This window comes from Spermophilus citellus (genome assembly GCF_964194105.1).
Source record: "Spermophilus citellus genome assembly, chromosome: 7".
In the NCBI taxonomy this organism is placed as follows: domain Eukaryota; kingdom Metazoa; phylum Chordata; class Mammalia; order Rodentia; family Sciuridae; genus Spermophilus; species Spermophilus citellus.
Genome location: NC_138188.1, coordinates 62,147,674 through 62,168,420, shown reverse-complemented (window position 1 = coordinate 62,168,420; position 20,747 = coordinate 62,147,674). Strand labels below are relative to the sequence as shown.

At 33.5% G+C, this 20,747-nt stretch overlaps 1 pseudogene across 1 annotated transcript; it reads left to right on the top strand.

Moving 5' to 3' along the window:
- The first annotated feature begins 1,856 nt into the window (after positions 1–1,856).
- Positions 1,857–14,094, top strand: LOC308653295 (hsp90 co-chaperone Cdc37-like 1; annotated as a pseudogene). The gene is made up of 3 exons: positions 1,857–1,871; positions 13,054–13,443; positions 13,603–14,094. The product of its transcript is annotated as a hsp90 co-chaperone Cdc37-like 1 (transcript).
- The last annotated feature ends 6,653 nt before the right edge of the window (positions 14,095–20,747 follow it).

Below are 20,747 nucleotides of genomic sequence, written 5' to 3'. Positions count from 1 at the left end.
TTTATATAATCTCTCTATATTATAAATTTTTGAAAGAAAATAAGTTAGGGCTGTTAACTTCTTGGTGAGCTTGTATTTCATTTCTGTGAGAAACAAATATGTTTAATCATGGTATAAAACAATTATGAGTAATGAATTTTCAACAAATCTGTAGAAAGCAGTTTTCATTTCAATGATTCCTACTTTCTGTATAAACTCTCTCCCATATTTTATGTCTGTGTGTTATGTCATTGATTCCGACAATTATCAGTATACTATTTGTCCCATCTGTCCTTTATGGGTACTTTTAGCCTTTATCTGTCTCTTACTTCTTTTGTCACATACACCTAATAGCCATTATTTTAAGTAGAAATAATTAGATATGCATTAATTTTGTTATTGTTTCTTCATATGTTTTCATTGAATTGAATTTACTTTAAACTGGTACACAAAACATAATAATTATACATATATTAATAGGATAATGAGGGGTTTTAGTACATGGGTATACTGTTTAATGTTTAAATCAGGTTAACCATACATATCTGTTCAAAAATTAAGCTTATCTTGTAATAAGCACCTCTTCTAACTATAGTTTTCCTGCATATGATCTTTTTTTAAAAAAAAATTGAGAAATTAAGCAGTTTAATCAAGCAAAGAATGGTTCATGAATCAAGCAGCACACTGAATCACAAGAGGTTTAGAAAGCTTCATTTTCCAGGTGGGCAGAGTATTTATAGACAGGAAATAAGTGAGGTGTGGTCAGAAAGGGCTCAACTGCTTACAGCTCAGTGCTTGCTTACATGGAAATAGCTCGACTAGCTGACAGCGTGTGATTGGCTAATGTTCACTGCTGTTTTTAAATTTTACCTCTCCCTTTTACTGTGTATTCCATCAACCAATTGCAAAAACCATGTAATTCTTACCAAGGTTGCCCTGTTTGGAATTAAAAACAAAACAAAACAAAAAAACTTCTAGGTATCTCTTGCCTCACAGAAACCATTTCGGGGAAGAAGTACATGCCCAACTCACTATCAATAATACTTGGAATTCTGAAAAGGACAGAAGTGTCCTGATGAGGTCTTGTTATAATAGGTGCAGAGTTCCAGTATCATAGGTACTTATTTAGGCACTTATTTTAATTCTTAGAATACAGGGTGCTAGGCTCTTAGGAAGGCACTCAGGGAACTCTTGCCTACATGTTGACATCAGGCTACGGGCCTCATCAAGCACCTAACAATTTACTTGAAAATGTTTAAATTCAATTAAATAAAACATGACATGTTTTAGTCTTCACTTAAAAACCTCAGTGTCAAATTGTAATACAGATTCACATCATTTTTACATTTGCTTACAACTTCCACATCTGACATCTCACTATTGCTCTTCTGCTCTACATCTGCACAGCTGAATACAGTGAGCCTGAGTGATTCTTCCTTTAGACCCAATGGGAAGTTCAAATGACGCATGAAAACTTTTACCCAGCACCACTAACCAAGAAAAAAAAAGTAAAAATCACAACTTTCCTTGCTCTCTCAATCTATTTCTAGACCTGTTTTTTTTTTTTATACACTCTTGATATGTGTGTTCTATCCAAACCAGATACAAAGTCAGAGACACATACTACCTCTGCAGTTTAACGTGTTTCTAATTTTATGTGAACTTTTTTTTGAAACTGGGAAAGATTATTACATCTTAACAGAAAATAGAAAGAAATATAGGTATTTCTAACACTGATAATACCAAACTTAGAACCATTCCATTTTCAGCAAATATTTAATTGTACTTACTCTAAAGTTTAATTAAACCTACTTTCCACTTTGCAATTATGTAAACTCAAGTTTAATAGAAAGTTTGGCAAGTTCACCTCAGCAAGGATGAAGAAAGCTAAGGTAAAAACTACATTGAAGCATGACTCTTCACATTTATATATATATATATATATAAAATGCACCATGTGTTAAGTATTGCTTCTGAAACACTGTGAAACTTCATGCTGGGTCACGTTTCTGAAGTGACCTGGCAGGAAGGTTGGTATTGGATTGTGTCTATGGCTTCACCTATGACAAATCAGACTTTCTAAAGAAGGGTGCTCTGTCTCTAGCAGAAGTTTGCTTCTCCCGAGCAGAAGTTAACAATTTCTCTTAAGGTCTAAGTTCAGAACAAATATACTACTCATCTCTGTGCAGTTTTTTTGTTGTTGTTGTTATTCTTATTAATTTAAGGCACACAGGCTCTCCACAGTGTGAATAGAGAAACATAATTCATTTCTTAATGAGAATATATATATGTTCTCAAAATGCAAGAGAACTAAGAAATCAGAGCCATCTTTGTGGTTAGTCACTCTCACTTCTGTTGCACACAAATAATCACCTGTAAAATATATTTAAAGACAATTCACCATTTATTTCTCCGAACAATGTTGTAAATAATGGTGCATTGGGAATGCTGAAATCTAACATTGACAGATGAGAGATAAACACACAGCCATTTCTTATCTCCTTAATGAATACAAAATATCACATAGATGAGACTAGGACTTGATATGAACTAAGTATATAGTATACACACACCTGGAAATTATAATTTTTCCCTTATAACGTAGTTTGGTGAAGTGGGGTAAGACATAAGTGAATGCAGTTGAACTAACAGGGAGAAGGTGTAAATAGAGGCCACTCATTTGGGTGCATCAAGGGCTTGTATAAATCATATAAACTGGTTTTAAAGGGCCACAATTTATTCTATTTGCCAAAGTTTTGCATGGCTCTGGCATTACAACTCAGAAATATTGCCATGTGGTCAAGCAAATATGGCACAACATTACTCTCATCATGTTTCCAGTTGATTTTTCCAGCCAGTGTTTATTTCCCAGTTGCCACAATGTCATTCTATTCAGTTGTTCTTAGTTTACTCTCTGGAAGCTCATCTACTTCATGGTTTTAAAGTTACTGAGTGTAATAATGGTTGAAAAACAACAATTAGCATGTTCTATCTCTCCTTAGTAGACTCTCACATGCAGTTTACTTTGCTAGGAACATCTTACCTTCTCTTTTTCTATCTGAATAATTCTTACTTGTATATTAAGATTTAGCTCATTCCACCTTCACTATGAGAAAAATTCTCCATTTTTGATATCATTATTGCAATCATGTCTGAGACCCCCGTCCTTGCCCTACTCCTATAGCTTCCTCTTTTCTTATATCACACTATTGTAATTGTTGATTCATTTAATATCTCCTATCCTCAAGAAGTTAGTGTAAACATCTTCAAGAAAATATCTTGTCAAAAAGACAGTCCTAGCCATACATGTGTTTAATAGGCACTTTAATATTTAGTAAAAGAAAAACATTTTGTTAAACCATGGCCTTTTTTATTTGTTGTCTTTAGATACACATGACATTAGAGTGTGGTTTGACACATTATATACATACATGATCTGCAATCAATTACAATTTTGATCCCAATCTTGTCATTGAACATGATGTGGAGTTACACTGGTCATGTATTCATATATAAACATAGGAAAGTTAAGTTCAATTCATTCTACTCTCTTTCCTATCCAAGTCCCCCCTCCTCTCTTCCTTTCATTCCCGTTTGTCTAATCCAGTGATCTTCTATACTTCCCCTCCCTAACCTCCTGTGTTATGGGTTAGCACCTAAATATTAAGAGAACACTTGACCTTTGGTTTTTGTGGGCTGGCTTATTTTACTGAGCATGATGCTCTCCAGTTCAACTTTTTACTGGCAAGTGCCATAATTTTACTTAACTTTATACTGTGTGTGTGTGTGTGTATGTGTGTGTGTGTATCACATTTTATTCATCCATTCATTTCTTGAAAGGCACCTAGGTTGATTCCATAGCTTGGCTGTTGAGAATTGAGATGCTATAAGCAATGAAGTTGTTGTATCACTGTAGTATGCTGATTTTAAATCCTTGAGTTACGTATATTTTTACTTTTATTTGGACATGTTTTGAGTTATTAATCATTACAACTTTAAGAGCATAATGCATTTGTGTTGATTAAAAGCAAAAAAAAAAATAACTGTGTTGTGTATGTTTCCTAAGGTAGCAAGTTTTCTATGCTTTTCTTTCTTCATGGATTTTCATTTTATATATCTCAAGGATAAATTATTAGTTCATGGACTATTTAGCTACATTATTTTCTTGCATTTCTTTATCATCCCAATCTCAAATGTACTTATGATGATAGTTTACATAATTTTTTAATTTCTGTCTGCCGAAGTTATAAAAACCAAATAAATGCTGGATAAAAAATTTTATCTAATATGGATTTATTTATTTATTTTAATGTGTTATGTATGACAGCAGCATGCTATTCAATTCATATTACAAATATAAAGCACAATTTTTCATGTTTCTGGTTGTACACAAGTAAAACAAATATAGACTTTAAAAAATGGAATAAGAATAAAAATAAGTTAGATATTTTTAAAGAATGAGATTGAAAGGTAATAGTATAAAAAGAAATGAAGTTCCTTTAAAAATTCATTTAATCAGGCATATTCTTTGGGATGATAGCTTAGCAGAAACAATATATAGAGATACATTTGGAATCTGAATAGAAATGTATCTTTATATTAATTCACATTCTACCTCTAATCAATTTTATTGCATATTGCCTACTTTAATTTATACTTATGATACATTTGGAGTCAGGGCATCAATTTAACTTGTAAGAATTTAATTATATTTGATAATGTATTCACTTTTCATTATTCTGCTTATGGTTCTAACAATGCAAATTCAATGGTGCTTGCAATAAGACAGGAGGAAAATTGCTTGAGAGAAGCACCATGTTCTGTTCTGTCTCTGTGCCTGCCTGCCTGCCTTACAAATCTCACTGAACAGTAATAATTTAGTGTTTTGATTATTACATGTACAACATATCTCTGTGAAAAGATATTTTTAAAGATGAAACACAAAATCTCATCACATATGAATATTAACAGCTGAACTTTTGCAATTGATCTTGATACAGGAAAAACAGTCTTTGAATCCTAATTGAGCAGAACTGTAATCCCCTCAAAAGTGTTCCTGTTCTTACTAGTAGAACTGTATTGCAAATATTTATTCAATTCCTGGTAATGTTATTATGCACTGAATTGGAGTCCCCCCAAATTCATTTGTTGAAATCCTGAAACCCCAATGTGAATGTATTTGGAGATCAGGCCCTTTTTAATAAGGTTATAAGGGTGGGATTCTCATTCAATAGGATGTGTGACCTTGTAAGAACTAGAAGAGACATCTAAGGTGTCTGCAGACAGAGGAAAAGTCATGTGAAGACGCAGAGACAAAGAAGCCATCTGTAAGCCAAGGCAAGGTCTCAGGAGAAACCTAACCTGCCAGTACCTACTTCTCAGGCTTCCATCCCCCAGAATTGTCAGAAAATACATTTCTATCATTTAAATCACCCAGTAGATGGTGATTTTTATCACAGCCCATAATAACTAATACTACTATGCTTTGGGATTTCAACAATAAAATGTCTGTAATTTTTTTACCTTCAATTGATACAGAAGTACCCACATAATACATTTGCTTCTGTTTTTTAGCCTCATACTTTTACAACCTGGCCACTAACAAAATAAGTTCACAACATTTTACCATAAAGAGCCACTTTTCTGAACTGAATTTTCAAAAGATTTATCTGTTCTTTTAAAGTAGCATTTACTATAATTCACAATCTATTCTTTGCTTTATTGATATTCATTCTATCACTGCTATTAAAAAGAGAGCAACACATATAAAAGGGCAACATATTTTATTTTCCCTTCCATTTATAGGACTGAACCTGCTTCCAAAATAAATTATTATGAATTAATGATGAGAAAGGGTGGAAAATAAACCCAGATACTCCAAAAGTGAATTCACCTCATACAGTACTTATTTTACAAATGGATCCAGATGTTAGATTCCCAAGCCAGAGATCTAGGGACCAGTTTTTGTTATTCTTATATTCCGATCATATAGTTAATGGGAAAATGCCGTCAATATTACCACTTGTAATATTAAATATCCCCCCTTGTATCCCTAGTGTCATCATTCTGACTTGGCTCATCCCAATTTTTCCTAGAAAACTCCAGTCAGCTTTCTTATTTCCTGGTCCTGTCTTACTTCATTTCCATCAACATTTCAATTCCAGTTAGAAGTGCTCTTTAAAATTGGAATGATTCCCAAGTATTTTATTTTTTTTTTTGAGGATATTGTGAATGGAGTGTTTTTCCTCATTTCCGTTTCAGAAGTTTGTTGATGATATATAGAAATGCCTTTGATTTATGCGTGTTGATTTTATATCCTGCCACTTTGCTGAATTCATTTATTAGTTCTAGTAGTTTCTTTGTAGACCCTTTTGGGTCTTCTAGGTATAGAATCATGTCGTCTGCAAATAGTGATAATTTAAGTTCTTCTTTTCCTATTTTTATGCCTTTAATTTCTTTTGTCTGTCTAATTGCTCTGGCTAGTATTTCAAGGACTAAATTAAATAGAAGTGGTGAGAGAGGGCATCCCTATCTTGTTCCAGATTTTAGAGGGAATGCCTTCAACTTTTGTCCATTCAGAATGATGCTAGCCTGAGGCTTAGCATAGATAGCTTTTACAATGTCAAGGTAAGTTCCTGTTATCTCTAGTTTTCCTAATGTTTTGAACATAAAGGGATGCTGTACTTTGTCGAATGCTTTCTCTGCGTCTATCGAGATGATCATATGGTTCTTATCTTTAAGTCTATTGATGTGGTGAATAACATTTATTGATTTCCATATATTGAACCATGCTTGCATCCCAGGGATGAATCCTACTTGATCATGGTGCACAATTTTTTTGATGTGTTTTTGTATTCAATTCGCCAGAATTTTATTGAGGATTTTTGCATCTAGGTTCATTAGAGATATTGGTCTGTAGTTTTCTTTCTTTGAGGTGTCTTTGTCTGGTTTCGGAATCAGGGTGATGTTGGCCTCATAGAATGAATTTGGAAGAGCTCCTTCTTTTTCTATTTCCTGAAATAACTTGAAAAGTATTGGTATTAATTCTTCTTTAAAGGTTTTGTAAAACTCTGCTGTATACCCATCTGGTCCTGGGCATTTCTTAGTTGGTAGTCTTTTGATTGCTTCTTCAATTTCATCCATTGATATTGGTCTGTTCAAATTCTGTGTATCCTCCTGACTCAGTCTGGGCAAATCATATGACTTAAGAAATTTATCGATGTCTTCACTATCTTCTATTTTATTGGAATATAGGTTTTCAAAATAATTTCTAATTGTCTTCTGTATTTCTGTAGCATCTGTTGTGATACTGCCTTTTTCATCCCGTATGTTAGTAATTTGAGTTCTCTCTCCTCTTCGTTAGCATGGCTAAAGGTCTGTCAATCTTATTTATTTTTCAAAGAACCAACTTTTAGTTTTGTTAATTTTTTCAATAGTTTCTTTTGTTTAAATTTCATTGATTTCCCCTCTGATTTTAATTATTTCTTGCCTTCTGCTACATTTGCTGTTGTTTTGCTCTTCCTTTTCTAGGGCTTTGAGATAAAGTGTGAGCTCATTTATTTGTTGGTTTTTTCTTTTTTTGAGGAATGACCACCAGGTGATGAATTTCCCTCTTAAAACAGCTTTCATTTTGTCCCATAGATTCCGATATGTTGTGTCTGTATTTTCATTTATCTCTAAGAGTTTTTTGATTTCCTCCTTTATGTCTTCTGTTACCCATTGATCATTCATAATATATTGTGCATTTTCTATGTGATGTAGTATTTTTCCTTCCTTCTTTTATCATTGATTTCCAGTTTTATTCCATTATGATCAGATAAAATGCATGGTATTATCTCCACCCCTTTATATTTACTGAGGGTTGCCCTATGGCATAATATATGGTCTATTTTTGAGAAGGATCCATGTGCTGCTGAGAAAAAAGTATATCCATTTGATGATGGATGATATATTCTATATATGTCAGTTAAGTCTAGGTTATTGATTGTGGTATTGAGTTCTATAGTTTCTTTATTCAACTTTTGTTTGGAGGCTCTGTCCAATGGTGAGAGAGGTGTGTTGAAGTCACCCATAATTATTGTGTTGTGGTCTATTTGATTCTTGAACTTGAGGAGAATTTGTTTTATGAATGTCGCAGCACCATTATTTGGTGCATAAATATTGATAATTGTTATGTCTTGTTGGTGAATGGTTCCTTTTAACAGTATATAATGTCCTTCCTTATCCCTTTTGATTAACTTAGTCTTGAAGTTGATTTTATTTGATATGAGGATGGCCACCCCTGCTTGCTTACGAGGACCGTGTGCATGGTATATTTTTTCCCATCCTTTCCCATCCTTTCACCTTCAGCCTGTGTATGTCTTTTCCAATCAGATGTGTAGGGGATAGGAAAGGTAGAATACAACAATTACTAATAGGGCATTATTAATAGGGCATTACTAATAGGGCATTATGTAAAATTGTGGATGTGTAACCGACGTGATTCTGCAATCTGCATTTGGGGTAAAATTGGGAGTTCATAACCCACTTCAAGCTAATGTATGAAATGTGATATGTCAAGAGCTTTGTAATGTTGTGAACAACCAATAAAAAAATAAATAAAGTGGTATAAAACTGCCTAAAAAAAATTGGAATGAACATGCCACTCATATGCTCCAAAGATGTCACAGGATTGCAGTGGTTTTTGGCTAAAAAGTTTTCACTTCTTGCTTTGGTAGATATCTTGTTTTATAACATATGGTTTCTAATTTTGGGAAACAAACCATAAATCTCATGAAAATGTAGGCTAGAATGGTGGTATGAAAAATTAAGTGTGATTAAGAAGGAAAATATTCTTATGACTGAATTTTATAGTCTTATCAAATTGACTCTAAATCTTTGTGGTTGATGTTATTTACTATCTTAAACTTATGTGAGTAAATTAATCAGATATAGATGTATCAAATGAAAATTAATAATGCAAATGATTGTAAAAGGCAAAACATTTAAACTAGTAAATTTTGTACTGTACCACACATTAAGTGAATCTCAACATTCCTACTCCTTCATCTTTTCCCTGGATGTATCTTAGGAGTTTATTGATGCAATTAACTAAACTGTGCTTCAATTATTTTGATATGCAAATAATGTGCATTAATAGAAAATAGATAAAGATAATAAAGTCAATTTGTATTTTGAGGCACTGATTTTAAATGTAAAAACTTTAAATATTCATTCAATACATATTAAATATTTTATAAAGTTCTGGTATTGCTAAAGGCTGAGGGAGGTTAAATGGAAAAATATAATAATCATCATCATCATAATAATAAACAACTATCAGAAAGAACACTATCCATATTTAATAAATATAATTTCACTTAGGAAATTATAGAAGATACAAAGCAAAGAGGAAGTCAGAAAAAGAGGGAAGGGAAGTAAATTTAACAGCAAGTCAATATACTGATCTTTTAAAAAATTATTTGTGTGGGCTGGGGATGTGGCTCGAGTGGTAGCGCGCTTGCCTGGCATGCGTGCGACCCGGGTTCGATCCTCAGCACCACATACCAACAAAGATGTTGTGTCCGCCAAGAACTAAAAAATAAATATTAAAAAAATTCTCTCTCTCTCTCTCTCTCTCTCTCCTCTCTCACTCTCTCTTTAAAAAAATTATTTGTGCATAGTAATTATATAGAATAGTAGATTATATTGTGGCATATCCATACATGCACATAATTTAAGCAATTTCATTCTCTAATACATCTCCTTTCTCTACCCTGTTTCCTCCTCCTATTCCTCTTCCTCTACCATAGTGGTCTCCCTTCTATTTTCATGAGATCCTCTCTTTTTATAATTTTTTTTCTCTAGCTTCCCTATATGAGAGAAAAAAAGACACTTGATTTTCTGATTTTAGTTTATCTTGCTTAACATGATGTTCTCTAGTTCCATCCATGTACCTGCAAGTGAAACATTTTTTTCTCTACTTTGTGGCTGAATAAAATTCATTGTGTATAAATATCAAATTTTCTTTATCATGTTCACCTGTTGACATATACCTCAGCTCATTTCTTAACCTGGCTATTGTAAATTGTTCTGCTATAAATATAGGCATGTGACAAAATTTATGTTTAATCATTAAATATAAGACAAAAAAGAAATTAGGGATCATTAATTTGCTATTTTTTTGACTGCTATACCAGAATACTGTAAATGTCTTAAAAACAATAATTTGTTCATAGGTTATATACTGTTGATATTGGTATCTGTGTCCTTCCCCACAGAGGAGAGATCTTAGAACCCTACAAGAGAACTACAAATCTATAGGGTAAAAACAATGACACACCAGATCCGCAGAGCTGGAAAGGAAGACTTGTGAGCAACATGAAAAGACAAAGGAAGAAAGCACCACAAACAAATCAAGACAACCTATCATTAGAAGCATTTGCAGCTATAGCAGAAAAAATTACAGAGAAAGATTTTAGGATACACAGGGTCAAACTGTTCTGGGATCTCAAAGAAGATATATGAGAACAAATACAGGCAGTGAAAGATCACTTTGACAATGAGCTTCATAAACAAATCCAAGAAGCAAAAGATCACCTCAACAGGGAGATAGAGGTTCTAAAAAAATACAAAACAGAAATCCTTGGAATGAAAGAAATAATAAACCAAATTAAAAACTCAAATGAAAGCATCACCAACAGAGTAGACCACATAGAAGATAGGACTTCAGAGAATGAAGATAAAATATATCATCTTGAAACGAACAAAGACCCACAGTGAAAATGATAAGAAACCACAAGGAGAACATTCAAGAAATATGGGATAGCATAAAAAGACAAAATTTAAGAGTTATTGGGATAGAGAAAGGCAGAGAGGACCAAACCAAAGGAATGAACATTCTATTCAATGAAATAATATCAGAAAACTTTCCAAACATGAAGAATGAATTGAAAATCCAAATTCAAGAAGCCTACAGGATGCCAAATCAAAATCAAAATCATGACTAGATAGCTTAGATACACAAAAAGATTTCTAATAATATGGAGCCTGATAGTCTAAGCCCCAGGCTCCAGCAGAGCTGAGTCTGGTGAAAGATTCTTTGCAGGTGTGCATATGGTTGATGTTTTGTTTCCTCCCATGACTAAAAGCAAACAGGAAGAAAGCTCTTCCTACTCTTATAGGGACAGTAATCCTGTTCATGTGGGCTCCACTCTCATTACCTAATCACCTCCTACAGACCCTTCTGCCTAATACCACCACATTGGGGGTTAGGAGTTAAATACATGAATTTTCGATAGCTAAAAACATTCAATTCACAACAATGGCAAACTCAAAACATTAGTCTTCCTGGAAGAATTGAAATTTTATTTTTATTGCCTCAGAATGCTTTCTGGTTAACATTAATTCGTTCTCAGAAAAAATGAGGTATGAACAATAAATTTTGTGGTCATACAGGTTGCATAGCACTTAAAATGCAGTAAAAGAAATTTTAACTTACTCTCTATTTAGGACAGTTGCAAAACGCACAGCTGATTCTCACTAAAGCTTATTCAAGTTTTTAGCAAATGATACAAAACTACTTTCGAGGCAAAAATACCAATATGTTTCTCAGGTAAATTGATGTTTAAACTTTTATATGAACATATCTAATTCAAATTAAATATTCCAAATGTACCTTCAATTTAAATGATTGTTGAAAGTCAGTTTTAAATATTCAGGTGTTATGATAGTCCCTGCATTTTATATAATCATTCCACTTTCTGTAATCTTAGCTGAGAAGAAAAGCAAAATGGGATTAAAAAAAATGTGAATGTAAAATATTTCACAGTTTATATTTCAACTACTCGTCCTAATTTGGGTTATAGATTTGCTTTTTTAAAATAGATAATAGAATAAATTTGCTAGTAAACAAAAGAAAGATTATGACATTATTAAGATGCATTATGAGAAAAAGAATCCTGGATGAAGAAAAGCATATTAATCATTTTTTTGGGCTTGACTCTCTGGAGTTGAGATGTTTGTATTGTGTGTCTTTATAAATCTTCAAAAACTACAGAAATACATGACACACAAAGCAGCATTTTTTTTGTAGTCATTGCCTCTTCCATTTTTTTCTTGAGTTATTATCTAAGATGTATTATTTCCTCATTTATTTATCACAGAAATATATAAAGCACCAAAATAAACAATCATTTACAGGTAGTCTTACTAATACTATTTCAGAAACACTTTATATGTATTTTTATAAATTCAGTATCTAATTCTGAGAATAAAATTCTCAGCAGTATATCTTGAGATTGGAAAGGTGAGAAGATGAATATTAAATTCACAGGAAAGTCAAAAGAAGTAAATATATTAATAAAAATCTTGACTGGTACATTGGAGTAATATCAGTTTAAAATAATAAAAATTATATTATTACCTGTTTATTATGAACCAGTGTTGTTGACTAAAGAATAATATAGACAGTTCAACAGAATGAAATAGTGAATTACACTTCTCATAGGTAAATACAAATATTCATATTAAATAAATATTAGTTTTGAACACCATTATTTTGGCTAAAAGATTTTCACCTTCAGTCTAAAAGCTTACATTTGAAAAAAAAAATCAAGTAGAAATAAAGACAAAAATCTATATTATCTGTGGGGAGTAAAACACTGAATAAGAAAAAAAATTAACCCTTATTTAAGAAGGTTTGTGTGTGAGAGACAGAAAAACAGAGAATGAGAGAAGTGTACATATGTGGACAAAAGCAATGTAAACTCATTCTAAAATTAACATAATTTTAGGTGTTTTAAAATTTTCTTTATATTCAGGAGGTAAATGAATATGGAATACAAATTGAAAACTGATTTAAAAGTTGCAACAAAATAGAGATAAGAGCAGAAATACAGGGAAAAGTAGATAAAATAAATGAAGATAAAAGCTAAATCTTTAAGAAATATAATAAAATTCATAATTACATACTTATCACAGTTGACAAAAACAGAGAGGCATTTTGGGTATGGCCCTGGCACGCTGGGGCAGCTGGATCAGCGGCGCAAGTTCCAGTCAGTTAAGCATTGGCAGTTGAAGAGCTGGGGCCAGTAGGACACGGAAAAACGGTGGCTGCTGCTGGAACCCTCGAACCTCCCTGGGGGCCTCCCTCGGGCGGAGGGTGAAGCTGAAGAAGAGAGGGACTTGGGCGCCTCTTTCTCCCTGCTGCCCACCGCTGCCTGGTGGTGGCGCCCAGTTGTGTAGCCATGGGATTGTGTTGGTTTGCCAAAAGCAAAGTTTGTGAAAAGCTCTGTATTGTACAAATGGAATCAGCTCATCAAAAACTTGGTATTTTGCACTATAAAACTTTTGAGTCCTTGGATCAGGAACATGACAAAGCACAGAGAGCAGTATCAGAATTGAGGCAAGGAGGAGAATGGCGACAGAGGACGCTTTAATACACAGAGAGAGGCTGTGTCTGTGGAACATGGATGCCATTAGCAAGTATGTTTTTTTCTTTCTTTCTTTTTTTTAATATTTATTTTTTAGTTGTAGGTGGACACAATATCTTTATTTTACTTCTATGTGGTGCTGAGGATTGAACCCAGTGCCTCACGTGTGCTAGGCATGCACTCTACCACTGAGCCACAACCCCAGCCCCAGCAAGTATGTTTTTAATAACACTTTTATTAATCAAGATAAAATAAATAGAAGATGAAGATAAAATCATTTATGCAGAAATATTAACAAAAAATCAGATATTTTGTTATGTTGAGTTGATGGGATAATAGAGGTTTTTCTCTGACTGTACCTTGTACCTAAAGAAACTGCTAAATATCTTATTTTATGGTGTTTTCACCTAGAAGCTGAGCAGAAAGGGGCGTTAATGGAACAAATAGCACATCAAGCTGTTGTAATGCAATTTATTATTGAAATGCCCAAAAACTGTAATGTGGATTCAAGGAGGTATTTTCGTTATTTTTCCAGAAAGCCAAAGCAGAGGAAGAAGATTATTTTGAAGTATTCAAAAATGAACTTGAAGCTTTCCAGTCAAGAGTAACTCTTTATTCTTAATTAGAAAGTTTTCAACCTAGGACAGTTCAGAATCATGTTCCCCATTCTGATGTTGGATCTATAGGTTTATTAGAATCCTGATCACAGAATCCAAATTTTCTTCAGTACTTTATCAATGTAGCTCTTTGCAGTTTAAACTCAGTGTTACATAAAGAAGATGATGAACCCCAAATGATGAACACTGTACAATTTGGTTAAGACTGCTGAGGCTAAGTGATATTTTGTTATGTTATGAGAGGAAGAATTTGAGTATTTTTTGTTTTGACACTTTTATGGGTGCTGCACTTTATTTTTGCTGGTTTTTGATGGGAGGGAATAAAAGAGTACTGCAACATTTTTAAACTTTTTTTTTTCCTTAATGTACTGCTAGGCTTTTTGTTTGTTTGTTTGTTGCTATTGTTTTAAAAGGAGGAATGGTATTATATGTTTCTGGAAGCCAAACTGAACTCACCCCCGCCCACCCCCATCCTTGGGTTGGATACTAAATTTGCCTTTACCTATTTTTTCTCAAACTTTTGAATCAAAGTATGAAAATCTGCACAAATGCATTGTTTACAAAACTGGCTGATTCTAGAAGGCATCTGATATTTATATGGGTATGTATATTTTCTATTCTAAAAAAAAAAATTAAAGATAAAATTTATTTGTATCCCACTGCTAACTTAGCTGTCAAATGTGGTGTTTCATCATATTAGAAGCAATAAATCAGTAAAAAAAAACAATATACAAATTTTCAGTGTTTAATGAAAAAGGGATATTAGTAATAATGGTACAAATATTTTTAAATAGCTTAAAAGAATATTATAAAATTGTTATGACAATAAAGTCAGCAACTTTGAAAAAATGTCTGATACCTTGAAAGAGACCAATTAAAATTGATTCTAAAAATAGAAATTCAGAACATATCTATTTCATTGACAAGAACATCTTTGTATTAAATTGTGTTTTAATTTTACATTTAGAAAAACTAATGTCTTTTGCAAACTCTGATATAGCCTAGGCTCTTTCACTGTTTTCTGTTATTCTATCACCACATGACATTCCTTTCTCAAAAATTTATAATTTAAAAATAAAACATGATTATGAAGTTAACATAATAGTCATTGAAAATAACTGCATGTTAATGTAATGCTTCATATAAATGCAATTCTAAACATAAGAATTTGTGGGCATATTATTATGACCATGTTAAAAATTATTTCATGTTTTATTTTGTTTCTTAATTGCCCAGAATTAAAAGGGCAGCTTATTTGGTATATTTTTATAGTTAACTTTCATTGTTTCTTCTTCCTTCAAATTTAAAATGCTTTTTAAAATTTAACATTTTTATAACTCAAAAGTCCAAAATTTGTCTTTTTCTGAATATGCTTTCAATTATGTTGGCTGGAAAAGTATGAGCTATTTTTGAAATATTCCCAAAATTATTTTACTCACAAATGAAAAATATTATTCTTCCTTTACCTGTCAAAAGACAAAAAATGACCTCCCAAATATGACCATGTTCTAATCCCCAAAGTTTACCTCATAATTTATATTTATCAGCATTTTCCAGAACACAGAACCAATATCCATGTGTATGGTTGTGTATGCATTTGTATAGAGTTTTCATCTGTTGTCATGGAGGCCAACAAGTCCCAGGATTTGCAGTTGGCAAGTTGAACAACCAGGAGAATCAATGGCATACTTTCAATTTCAAACTGACAGGCCCACCACCCAGATAAAGCTGATGTTGTGTATTCAGCATGAAGCCAGTGAGTCCTAGGAAATTCTCATTTATCTTTTCCATCAAATTAGGCTTTCTACTGATTATAAGAGACCCATCCACATATGGTGGGAATGTTAAATTATAATATGGAGATGCAATCAGCACCATCTATACCATGGAAAACTCTTTTAATGGGTAAATGGGTGCTTTTAACAAATGCATTTTAAGGTATGTAAAGAGAAAGAGATGGAGAAATAAGAGGCCCAGAATAGATGAAGCAGTCCTTGGTAAGAAAAGTGAGGCAAGATGCATCACAATACTTGACCTTAAATCATATTACAGAGCTATAGTAACAAATGAAGCATGGTATTGGCACCAAAACTGACACAAAGACCAATGGAATGGAATAAAGACACAGTGATAAACCCATACAAACACATTCATCTCATACTGGACCAAGACTCCATAAACATACATTGGAAAGATAGCCTCTTTAACAAATGGTGCTGGGAAAACTAGAAATCCATAGATAGCAGAATGAAATTTATCCCCACTTTCTCACCATGCATAAAGCTCAAAGTGAATCAAATATCAAGGTGTTAGACCAGAAACCTTGCATCTACTAAAAGAAAATGTAGCCCAACACTCCAACATTTCGGTTTGGGAAACAACTTCCTCAACAAGACTCCTAAAGTGCAAGAAGTAAAATCAAGAATCAATTAATGGGATAGGATCAAAGTAAAATCTTCACAGCACCATGCTTTAGGTCACAAAGTGACTCTTAGCAAATACTATATATATTTCCTTATAACTTACATGATCACAAAAAAATAATAGGAATCAACACCAAGAAAAACCCCAGAAACTATACACAAACATGGCTATTGAAGAATGTACTTTTGAATGATGAATGGATGATAGAAGAAATAAGGATGCATTTCAAGGCCCTTCAAGAACAGGAACAAACCAATTCCAAAACCAGTAGAAGGAAGATAATAACTAAGGTCACAGCCAAAATCAATGAAACAGACAATTAAAAAACAATACAAAGAGTCAATGGCACAAAGCATGGGTTCTTTGAAATGATAAAAATAATTAAACTTTAGCCATACTAAACAAAAAAGAGAGAAGACCCAAATTAATAGAATTAGAGATGTGAAATATTAGTCATCAAAGACATCACAGAAATCTAAAGGATCATTAGTTTATATTTTTAAAAATTATGCTGCAATAAATTAGAAGACCTAGAATAAATGTATACATTTCTACACACATAGACTTATCGAGAGGGTGAGCTATACTATATCTACACACATATAACTGGCAAAAAAATGAATTAAGAAGCCACAGAATACCTGAAATGACCAGTGATTAGCAATGAGATAAAAGCAGTAATAAGAAGGCTGCCAACAAAGAAAAGCCCAAGAACAGGTGAATTCTCAGTTGAAGTTATCAGGAAATTAAAGAAGAATTAATGCCAAAGCCCCTCAAATTATTTCATGAAATAGAAAAAATGGAACACTTCCCAATTTATTCTATAAAGCCATCTCATACTCAAACCAAAACTAGACAAGAGCACAATGAGGAAAGAGAACCACAGACCAATATACTTGATGAATCCCAATGCAAATATCCTTAATGAAATATTAGAAAATTATTTTCAGCAACATATTAAAAAGATTTTTACATCATGATCAAGTTGTTTGTCTCAAAAACTATGTATTTTGTATAGTAAGAATGTCTAGTATTTCTAAGAACCCAAATCAGAGAGAGAGAGAGAAAAAAAAGCCTTAACCTCCTTGAGTCACAGGAATTACAACCATGTACCATACCACTGCACATGGTTCAAAGCATATTATTAACTGCTGCCACCTGTAACTATAATTAAAATAATTACTAGGGAGAGACAAACTTTAAGCTCAGTTGAACTTTTGTTTACAGTGATATAACCCATGAATGTTTTCAAGAATAAAACGACTCTCTATGCACAGATAGATGTGTGGAACACATATGTATTTTAGCAAATAAAGAATCTATTTTATTTATATTATATTTATTTTTTATTTATTCCTTTTAGTTATACATGGCAGTATAGTCTATTTTGTCATATTTATACATACATGGAGTATATCATATTCTAACTAGTATCCCAGTCTTGTGGATGTGTACAATGGTGAGAATCACTGCGGTGTGCTCATGTATGTACATAGGAAATTTATAGAAGACTAATTCCACTATTTATTCTTACTTCCCACTCCATTCCCTTTATCCCCCTTTGTCTAATCTACTACTACAATTCTTCCCCATACCCCCCTTGTTATGGGTTTGACTTATTTCAGGTGGTCTAGTCTGTTGGTGACCCTTTCCATTAAATTTTTAAGTTGGTTTATTAATTCCTTCATTTTGAGGCTTTCCATTTGGATCTTTTTACAGAATCTCTCTCTTTTTGAAGTGGTCTTTCACATCCTGTATTTTTTCTCTAATGTGAGAGAGAAAAATCATCTTTTACCGTACAGATCATTTTAAGTATGAATTTTCTAAGTTTTTTTGACATTTCCTCCATTATTGTGTCCATGAATTTTGTCATTGAGGTATTTTGGTTTGTTGGAAATGTTTTGTTCCTTTATTTTTTCATACTGTTTGTGTGTCCATTCAATATATGAAGCTTAGGTGACAGAGAATCTCCCATATGAACTTAATAATGTTGCTGAAGATTTCTAGTTCCTCAAAGTTTAGAAGGAGTCACATAATAACAACATCATCCAATGCAAACAATTTATATCATTCACCTAAATTCTTAGTTCCTATTATGACATCTACAATGTTAATTTACACAATAAACAGAAGTTATATGATAAGCAATTTCCTACTTTAAACCAATAAATTTACAAAAGGCATTGCTATTTCAAAAGGTGAATAAGAAGAGTCCAGAAAAGATGTAGGATATGATGACTATAATGGAGGGGGAAAGAATGTAAAAAATTAAAGGAAGAGTGGAAAATAGAATGATGTTATTTGTATGTTAGTGAAGAACAGAGAGGAACACAATAAAGAAAAATAGGCAAACTTCAGTACACTAATCAAAAACCCTATTCCTCAAAAGACAGATTCATGAAAATAACTACTTTTTAAAAATGTTAGAAATTTAAAAATATTTCATACACACACACACACACACACACACACACACACACACATGCCCATGTACCTTTCTGTATCCAATCAAAAGAAAGGGAAAGAAGATAGAACAAAAGGAAAAACAACTAAAATAAAATTCTTTAAAAATGATTCTTGATGAAAAATTAAATTGTTTCTGTTGCAGTTGTCAAAATTGTCAATGAGAATATACATTAGTTGTGTGTTCCCAAAAGTCTTCCCTTTTTTTATTGAGGTATGTATCATGCACTAGAGTAGCAGCCATATGCTACTAAGACCTTTCTGTTTTTGGTTGCTGGTCAGGTTGATGGTTGGAGTTCAAAAATTCTCCACTTCCCCTCCTGGCAGTATGAAGAGTTTTCTCCTCCATTCTCAGGGAGAACTTGCTGTAGAATTCTTTGAGATGAGTTTCCATAGGTAGATCTCCCAAAGGCTTTATGTCTATTAGACCCTGGTCTTTTGTTGAAGGGTGATTGGGCTAAAGATTTTTAATTAATCTAACTCTGAGTCCAGCAGCTGCTAATACCACACTGTAAGTCTCCACCACATCATCTGCTCTTGGTTCCTGTCATACAGAAAGGATCAATTTCTTTTTCCCCTCAGCCATGCACAGATCATGTCCTTACTGGCCTCCTGGGATCAATCCGTGAGCCCACAGTCACTCCTACCCATCTGATAGAATTCCTGGTATGCCCCAGCTGGTCCTGCAGGCCATCAGATTCAAAGTGTGAGAGGGATGTGGGGATCTCTCAGATCTTAGTGACCCGTATTTCCCTGGGTAAAACACTCTCTGTGCTAGAATTTCTCCTGGTTTCCTAGGCACACTCTTAGTATTGTGATCGGCCCTTGCCTGGTCTAATTTTTTGGATCCTGTTCAGATTACATAGGTCTGTGTTCCTGGTCTTGTTTCCATAACCACTGGCCACTGTATTGTGGTCAGACTATGCCATCTGCCTCAGCTCACCATGGATAATCATGGACACACAGCATCTTTCCTGCAAGAGGATACAGTATAGCTCACCCTCTGGATAAGTCTAACAGTGTCCTTGATCTCTGATTTCTCATACAAAAACATATTATGGTGCCACATAAAATGTTGGTGTTTTCCATCCGTCTCCCCAACTTGCCCACAGTGTTCCAGTGGGTGCCTGGGGTGGTAATTTTTCTTTTATTTTTTCTATATCCAATCTTCTGAGTCTCCAAGCTCTTCTGAAAGTCTAATATTAAATCCCAGTAAAGTATGTCTTTTTACCCACATTAATGAAAAGCTATTTATCCACTTTCCCAGTCTCATGCATGGAGCAACTTGGAAAAAAAAAAAAAAAGCAAACTCTTCTACTCTAGCATTTACCAAATCTGTGAAAGCATGAAACTACACACATTTTGAAATACTGTATTATTTTTAATTTTAATTGAAATATAATCTGAAAGTATCTCAGATTTTAAAATATTTTATATCTACACATATTTCATTAATGATAAAAATATAGACTATTCACTGCCAATGTCTTGGCTGGGCACAGAATCACGAGCCACTCAAGCAGGAACAAAACTTTATTTTTGAAAAAGCCGCCAATCCTCCATAAGCGCCGGCAAGCCAAAACCGGTCCTCCCACACGCGCCTACCGGAACGGGGGGGGGGGGGGGGGACCTCCCCCGGACCTCCCCCGGAATTCCCTCCTACTATCCTTCCCCAACCAATGGGAACTCTCCAGGAGTCCCGTAACATGAGTCCCATAGCAGGCCAAGGTGAACAGCAGGAGTCCAATTTCCATATGAATGTAAATCTTAACATAATCATATCATCTCAGTGGCTATCACCTTACAACCGAAGGTGCCATGCATCATATTATTTGCTTGTGGCTCCTAGCAA